The 9,051-nt window shown below is 44.2% G+C and overlaps 1 long non-coding RNA gene across 2 annotated transcripts; it reads left to right on the top strand.

The window, feature by feature from the left end:
* The first annotated feature begins 2,669 nt into the window (after window positions 1-2,669).
* On the top strand, window positions 2,670-8,007 carry LOC115198608 (uncharacterized). 2 transcript variants are annotated; one of them, XR_003879262.1, is made up of 3 exons: window positions 2,670-2,852; window positions 2,921-3,029; window positions 6,202-8,007. It is a non-coding gene; the product is annotated as an uncharacterized LOC115198608 (long non-coding RNA). The 2 variants fall into 2 exon arrangements; XR_003879261.1 differs by lacking the exon at window positions 6,202-8,007 and adding an exon at window positions 3,925-3,972.
* Window positions 8,008-9,051: the final 1,044 nt, after the last annotated feature.

The following is a 9,051-nucleotide window of genomic DNA, read 5'->3' as shown; positions in this document are numbered from 1 at the left end:
AATTATCGACAAAATCCGTACTTTGACCTATTTCTGGAAGCTACATGTTCCCTCACGTGGGCCAGCCACCCAGCAATTTGAGTTTCAGCCAATGAGCTTCAACCCCCTCGCCATTTGAGTGACAGTTAGCAAGATGCACACACAGCAAAGTGAGATCAATAACGTGGTGCACATATCTGTACATACAGTGCCTTCAGAAAGTATTCAGACATTTTGTTACGTTACAGCTTTATTCAAACATTTCCCTCATCAATCCACCCACAATACCCCATAATGATAAAGCAAAAACTTTTATTTTATTGTTACTAATATATATATATATATATATATATATATATATATATATATATATATATACACATACATATATATATAGATATATATAGATATATATATACATATACATTTCCGTTTGTGTGTATATGCATTTCCGTTTGTGTATATATATATATATATATATATATATATATATATATATATACACACACACAAATGGAAATATCACATTTACGTAAGTATTCAGACCCTTTACTCAGTACTTCGTTGAAGAACCTTTTAGCGATTACAGCATCGAGTCTTCTTTGGTACGCTACAAGCATGGCACACCTGTATTTGGGCAGTTTCTCCCATTCTTCTCTGAAAATCCTCTCAAGCTCTGTCAGATTGGATGAAGAGCGTTGCTGCACAGGTATTTTCAGGTCTCTCCAGAGATGTTCGATCAGGTTCAAGACCGGGCTCTGGCTGGGCCACTAAAATACATTCAGAGAGTTTTCCCGAAGCCACTCAAACGTTATCTTGGCTGTGTGCTGAGGGTCGTTGTCCTGTTGGAGGGTGAACCTTCGTCCCAGTCTGAGGTCCTGAGCGCTCTGGAGCAGGTTTTCATCAAGGATAGCTCTATACTTTGCTCTGTTCATCTTTACCTCAATCCTGACAAGTCTCCCAGTCCCTTATGCTGCCACCAATATCCTTCACCGTAGGGATAGTGCCAGGTTTCCTACAGACGTGACGCACAGCATTCAGGCCAAAGAGTTCAATCTTGGTTTCATCAGACCAGAGATTCTTGTTTCTCATGGTCTCAGAGTCTTCAAGTGCCTTCTGGCAAACTCCAACCGGGCTGTCATGTGCCTTTTACTGAGGAGTGGCTTCCGTCTGGCCACTCTACCATAAAGGCAGGCCTTTTTGGTGGAGTGCTGCAGAGATGGTGGTCCTTCTGGACGGTTCTCCCATCTCCATAGACGAACTCTAGAGCTCTGTCAGAGTGATTATCGGATTCTTGGTCACCTCCCTGAACAAGACACTTCTCCCCCGATTGCTCAATTTTGCTGTGCGGCCAGCTCTAGGAAGTCTTGGTGGTTCCAAACTTCTTCCATTTAAGAATGATGGAGGTCACTGTATTCCTGGGGTCTTTCAATGCTGCAGAAATGTTTTGGAACCCTTCTCCAGATCTGTGCCTCGACACAATCCTGTCTCGGAGCTCTACAGACAATTAATTTGACTTCATGGCTTGGTTTTTGCTCTGACATGCACTGTCAACTGTAGGACCTTATATAGACAGGTGTGTGCCTTTCCAAATCATGTCCAATCAATTGAATTTACCACAGGTGGACTCCAATCAAGTTGTAGAAACATCTCAAGGATGATCAATGGAAACAGGATGCACCAGAGCTCAAGTCCGCGTCTCATAGCAAAGGGTCTGAATACTTATGTAATGGTATTTCTGTTTTGCCATGGAACAGATGGTGTTAAACCACCATGACAGGGTCATCTTCAAGGGCTGTTGCTCTCCAGGGGCAGACTCTATCACCCCAGGGTTGAATGACATGGTGGGGGCTGCTGCATGTTTGGGTAAGGAGATCACTAGATGGCCATGATGGGAGGGTCAACAGTGTTGAGGTTAGGGATAGGTGTATGGTTGGAGTTAGTAGGGATGTGCATCATTCCCTTTCAAGATGATTCAATATGTATCTCGATACCTGGACTCTGAAACAACACAGAAAGAATACTTTTTTGTTTGAAACGATTCGGGTCGATTCGGTTTGATTAGAGGAACGAATTCTGTTTGATGCAAAGCAATTCAATGGATTAGCATTTGTTGATGCACTAACACATGATGTGCCCTACATGGTCAGACCCTCCCTTGGTAGTGCTCAGGAGGGTATGAGTGTAAGGACGGTGGAGGGGATGGTAGCAGACACAGGATTCATCCTGGTGGTCTCACAGGAATCTCAGAGACTAGTAGTCTTTGTACTGAGGAGGGTCCTGGTCATATCTCTGGGGTGGGGGGTGTGTGAGATGCAGAACCAACTATCTCATTATTTTTCTTTCTCACAGTAACCATTCTCTCTGCTACTCACCCATTGTCTGTCTGTCTCTTTTTGTTGGTCTCTGTATCTCTGTCTGTCTCTCTCTCCTTCGCTCTTTGTGTCTATGTTTGCTTTGTGTTTGCCAATCACTGGCACAGGTGATGTGTGTGTTTGCCAATGGACATGTTTGACAATGAGGTGTGAGGCAATGTTGTGAGCAATGTTGGACTGTGTGGCTGATCTGTACTTGTTAACGTGTGTCTGTTAATATGTAATCTTCAGTGTCCGTGAGGCCCATTACAAATCAGTATCTGTTTGCATATCGCTGTGTGTATGTACTTTAGTTGTATGCATCTATGATGAAATCCTCCCCACTTTCTCTACATCCTCCTTCCCCACGTTCCCACCTCCGTCCCCCCTCCCTCTCCTTCCCCTTTTAGACAAGGCTCGCATGCGACAGGAGGTGGTGGTCAGTGCCTCGTTTAATGTTCTTCAAGGAACACGTGCCCCCCCGGACCCCCTCCGGACCCCCTGTTGTCAAACTGAGGGGTAAGGTCTCACTCACATGGGTAGTATGTTATATAATATTATGTTTAAAAGATGTTATATTTCAATAGGTATCCTGGACCTTAGTCCCTTCACAGTGACAGACCATACCCCCATGGAGATAGCTGTGGACATCTTCAGGAAGCTGGGGCTCAGCCAGTGAATGGTCACACATAACGGGTGAGTAGGGGAGAGGGTGTGTGTGGGTCAGGGTTGGGGTCAAATCAATTTAAATTCACTCAATTCAGGAAGTAAGCGGAAATTCTAATGTGCATTTTTCTCAATGCTTCTCCATGAGCAAAATTTTGCATTTGAACTTCAGTTGGGACTGAACTGAAATGGAATTGACCCCAACTCTGGTGTGTTTACTGCAGCAAGTTTGGTTTGAAAGAGCCTAATGGGGAGAGAGCAAAACGGAGAACAGCTTGATGGCAAGGAGGGTTGTTTCTCAGAACCTCAGATAACTGAATATAATTGATGCTCTGTAATCACCAAAACATTCCATTCTATTGTCTTTACAACATACGAGATTCCATGAAAAATTATTGGTCTTGGTGGTTTCAAACTTCTTCCATTTAAGAATGATGGAGGCCACTGTGTTCTTGGGGCCCTTCAATGCTGCAGAAATGTTTTGGTATCCTTCCCTAGATCTGTGCCTCAACACAATCCTGTCTCAGAGCTCTACGGACAATTCCTTCGACCTCATGGCTTGGTTTTGGCTCTGACGTGCACTGTTGGGACCTTGTATAGACAAGTGTGTACCTTCCAAATCATGTCCAATCAATTGAATTTACCACAGTGTACTCCAATCAAGTTGTAGAAACAATGATGATCAATGGAAACAGGAAGGCACCTGAGCTCAATTTCGAGTCTCATAGCGAACGGCATTTGTTTTTTTATTTTTAATACATTTGTTTACATTTCTAATACCTGTTTTTGCTTTGTCGTTGTGGGGTATTGTGTGTAGATTGATGAGGATTTTTTGGAATGTAATATATTTTAGAATAAGGCTGTAACATAATAAAAAGTACTTTCTGAAACTACTGTATGTAAGAATGCTGTTCTTTGACTATAGCTCAGCCTTCAACACCACAGCACCCTCCAAGCTCATCATTAAACTCAGGGCCCTGGGTCTGAACCCCTGTGCAACTGGGTCCTGGACTTCCTGACGGGCCGCCCCCCAGGTCGTTAAGGTAGGAAACAACACCTCCACAACCCAAGTGTGCACGCCTCCAACTCAATCATCAAGTTTGCAGATGACACAACAGTAGTAGCCCTGATTACCAACAATGACGAGACAGCTTACAGGGAGGAGGGCCCTGGTGGAGTGGTGCCAGGAAAATAACCTCTCCCTCAACGTCAACAAAATGAAGGAGCTGATCGTGGACTTCAGGAAACAGCAGAGGGAGCGCGCCCCTATCCACATCGACAGGACCGCAGTAGAGAAGGTGAAAACAACAGAGCCTCTTCAAACTCAAGAGGACATCAACCACCCGAGCCATGGCCTGTTCACCCCGCTATCATCCAGAGGGTGAGCCAGTACAGGTGCATCAAAGATGGGACCGAGAGACTGAGAAACAGCTTCAATCTCAAGGCCATCAGACTGTTAAATAGCCATCACTAGCTGGCTTCCGCCCGGTTACTCAACCCTGCACCTTAGAGGCTGCTGCCCTATGTAAATAGACATGGAATCACTGGTCACTTTAATAATGAAACTCTAGTCACTTTAATAATGTTTACATACCGCTTTACTCATTTCATATGTATATACTGTACTCTATCCTACTGTATTTTAGTCAATGCCACTCCGACATTGCTCGTCCTAATGTTGATATATTTCTAAATTCCGTTCTTTTACTTTGAATTTGTGTGTATTGTTGTGAATTATTAGATACTATTGCACTGTTGGAGATAGGAACACAATAATTTTGCTACACCCGCAATAACATCTGCTCTCTCTATATATGTGTGACCAATACAATTTGATATGGCCGTTGTTGGCAAAAAAGCATCATTAAATTGTTACCAGCAGCACAGTTACAGTCACCAACAATCTGGATGACATGAAAACAGCCTAACCAGCTCTGCTAGAGTGAGTGAAATGGTCAGAGGTGTTCTCTCATTTGTGTCTGGAAGTAGCTAGCAAGCCCAGTTAGCTTGGGTGCTTGACAGCAGTTCAGAAGTCTCAGATCAACCCTTCTCCTCGGCCAGAGCGTCCAGTGCGCTCTGACCGCTCTGATAGCGAAACGCTATGAATTTACGAACAGACAATCTGACAACGCTCTGAATTTACGAACGCCAAGAGAGCACTCTGAGCGCACTCTGGCACTCCAGATTGAGTTTACGAACACACCCATAGACTGAGCAGCTGAATCCAGGTAAAAGCTATGATCCCTTGTTGATGTCACCTGTTAAATCCACTTCAATCAGAGTAGATGAAGGGGAGGAGACAGGTTAAAGAAGGCTTTTTAAGCATTGAGACATGGATTGTGTATGTGTGCCATTCAAAGCTCGAATGGGCAAGACAAGACAAATATATAATTATTTAAGTGCCGGGGTATGGTAGCAGGTGCAAAGCTACTGTGTTTTTCAAGCTCAACAGTTTCCCATGTGTATCAAGAATGGTCCACCACCCAAAGGACATCCAGACAACTTGACACAAGTGTGGGAAGCATTGGCGTCAACATGGGCTAGCATCCCCGTGGAATGCTTTTGACACCTTGTAGTCCATGCCCCGACGAATTGAGGGCAAAAGTGAGTGCAACTCAACATTCGTGTTCCTAATGTTTTGTACACTTGTATTTTGTCTATTTGTCTCTCTCAGAACATCAATAGATACATTTAGGGTATACAATAGAAAAGGAAAAGTGTGTGTTTGTGTGCGCGTCTGTGTGTCTGTGCGTCTGTGTGTATGCGTGTCTGCGTGTGTGTGAATACATCCTCATCTCCATTCCCAGAGAATGAGTGACAGTGAACATCCCTCTCTCCTCTCCTCCCTCCATCCCTCCATTCTAAACAACATCATAGCCTGATTAGAGAGAGGGTGGAGTCTGTCAACAGAACAGAATCTTCACTACACACACACACACACACACACACACACACACACACACACACACACACACACACAGATTTAGACCCGGAAACCTTGTATGGTGATGTCAGTGTGTATTGTTTGGTTGTCTAGTAGGATGGCTCTTGTTGATTTGAACACAAAACCAGACCTTTGAATTGGATACAAGTTTCCTCTCTTTCATAAAGATCTCTCTTATGTGCAATTTAAAACTCTCTCTTTCCCTCCATCGCCACCTCTCTCTTCCACCCGTCCCACTCTCTCATCCCCCTCTCTCAGGATGTTGTTGGGAATCATCACTAAGAAGGACATTCTGAAGCACATGGCACAGATGGCCAACAGAGACCCACACTCCATCCTCTTCAACTGACCTCCTCTCCTCCTTCCATCCCTCATGCACTTCTCTATGGGACTGGGAAGAGGACACCCACCATTTTGGACACCTCCTTTCCTCTGTCTCCTTGCATCCCGCCGTCTCTCCTTTAATCCACTGCCCCATGGGAATGAGAAGAGGACACCATCCCCATAGGAGCGAAGATACATGAAGACTGTCTTGCTTCCCTAATAAAAGTGGGCACTCTCAAGGGAGGGAAGGAGAGAGTGTGGAAAAAGAAGTGGCTACAGACAGAAGATATCATAATGGCAAATTATGAAGGAATATTTATGATGCATTGATACCACTGACAATGACAGGATGGGAAAATGAGGGGAAAGAGAGAAGTAGGGATAAGAAGGGTGAGGAGAGGTGGTGGGAAAGGGCTGACTTAAGTGTTACTGATACTAGACACAGTTAGAAACATAGCCCCAAGCTAGCTCCAGCCTCCACCTTTCCCCGTCAGAAGACATTCCCAGACAGAGCACTCCATCCTGGGCTGATGGATGCTTGGGTGCCCCCCTGCCCTGGTTCTTCTGTTCTGGCTTCCTCTACCCTGAGGGAAGGGATAGGTTGGGAAAAGAGGATTCAGATACTTGCGCACACAAACAAACACACACCAAAGACTCTCTGGCTGCCTGGGAACTACTCCGAGACATATTCAACAGACTGCGAGAGCTGCAATATCGCACACACACAGAGAGAGAGACAGGCCAACGCTGTAAACACCAATCTGTGCCTTCTTCAGGAATTTTTTAGACAGATGTCTATGGTCATAATCTCTGTGAGAAGGTATATTTAAGGTATCTTTAACAAGCAAGAAGTGTGTGTGGGTTGGGGGCGGAGGTGTGTGTGTGTGTGTACGGACTGTGTGTCAAAGTGTATGTGTGTGTGTGTGTGTGTATGCATGTGTCTAAGTGTGTGTGTGCAAGTGTGTGCTGAAGTAAAGCTAGAACACAAAAGGGAAACATCAGTTTAGTATTCCTCCTAAAATAGTCCCCATTACTGCATAGGTATTTTTCCATGACAACCTTGTTGCCTTCGTCAATTTGATACGCAACAGGCGTGGGAAAAGGATGACAACACACACACACACACACACACACACACACACACACACACACACACACACACACACACACACACACACACACACACACACACACACACACACACACACACACACACACATACTGACAAACTGACAAACTGTCCGGTTATTTGAATACAATGCAGTTAATTACAGGTGACTCCCACAGCTACAACAGAATGCTAGAGAGCTAAACGGACACAAAGAGACTTCACATGGTGATCAGGTTACTGACCTGCTCAGATTCACACATTCCTCAAACACTTACTTGTTGGAAGACACACACAGGGACACACACGTGTGCGTGTGTTTGTGTCTGCGCATATGTGTCCTCAGGTGTGGGAATATTTTACAAAAAGTGAAAGTTTGCCAATATGGAACAGTTTCTGAGTTGAAAGATTTGACATTAAGAAAGTTCACACCCATGTTCCAAGTTAGTCAAGTTGTCAGTTTAAATTGTTTGTCAAGTTGCCGATTTAATATGGTCAGTTTAAATTAGTCAAGTTGTCGGTTTAACCTTGTCAGGAATCTCGTGGTCTTTTCTCTTCTCTTTTTCTGATCCTTAAATCTTTTTTGAATTGTGAATCAAATGGGAATCAATTGTAAATCGAATTGTAATGAAATGGAACCCAACAAACTGTAGTGCAGTTCTTTGATCCAACGACTAAGGGTTACTCGTGCACATACACATAGACGCAGTATTGCTGTACTGAAGGTACTGTTAGTAAGGTAGGGGTCTCACAAAACTGTGTGTGTGAGAGCTGGGGTGTCTGTGTGTGTGTGTGTGTGTGTGTGTGTGTGTGTGTGTGTGTGTGTGTGTGTGTGTGTGTGTGTGTGTGTGTGTGTGTGTGTGTGTGTGTGTGTGTGTGTGTGTCGATGAGTTCTTGGGATGTCTTGTGTTTATAATCAACAATGTTATTGGATTATCTCATAATCGTATCCTTATGTTCTTGTAGGAAAAACCATTTTAATCACATCTTTCATATATTCACTGTTTCCTTTTTATTATGGCATTATTGCCGTCATTCATCAGTTTATCCACCCATCCCTCCCACATGCTCACTTCCATCTTGGTATGTGTCCGAAATGGCACCATATTCCCTATATAGTGCACTACTTTTGACCAGGACCCATAGGGAAGTAGTGCAGCATGTAGCGAATAGGCTGCTATATTTTTATCGTCATCCCTCTATCCACCCATTCAATCTGTTTATTCCCCCATCTTCCTCATCATCACATCATGATATAAAGACACAAGGAGTTTGTTTTGGCACCTGCTGTGATTCTCATGCTGTACTTGTCCACTCATTTCTCTCTCCATCTTAATGTGATTCTCATGTTCACTGTTCTTGGACACTCATTTTATACACTAAATCTCACACTCACCCATTCCTCCATCCACCCATCCTATCCTCTATTCTTTTGTTCTCTCAGTCTCTGTCCTCAGACAACTCTCTCTCTTCCGTACTGTCCCCACCGTCCCTCTCTCTCTTCCTCCCCCTCTTCCTTCCGAAGCGACAAAACATTCCAAAGATGATTTCACAATGCTGCCTGTCCTGTCTCTCTCTCTCTCTCTCTCTCTCTCTCTCTCTCTCTCTCTCTCTCTCTCTCTCTCTCTCTCTCTCTCTCTCTCTCTCTCTCTCTCTCGTCTTGGAACTGGAAGTGC

The sequence above is a fragment of the Salmo trutta genome, chromosome 8, assembly GCF_901001165.1.
Source record: "Salmo trutta chromosome 8, fSalTru1.1, whole genome shotgun sequence".
Lineage (NCBI taxonomy): Eukaryota > Metazoa > Chordata > Actinopteri > Salmoniformes > Salmonidae > Salmo > Salmo trutta.
This window is presented reverse-complemented; position numbering and strand designations above follow the sequence as displayed.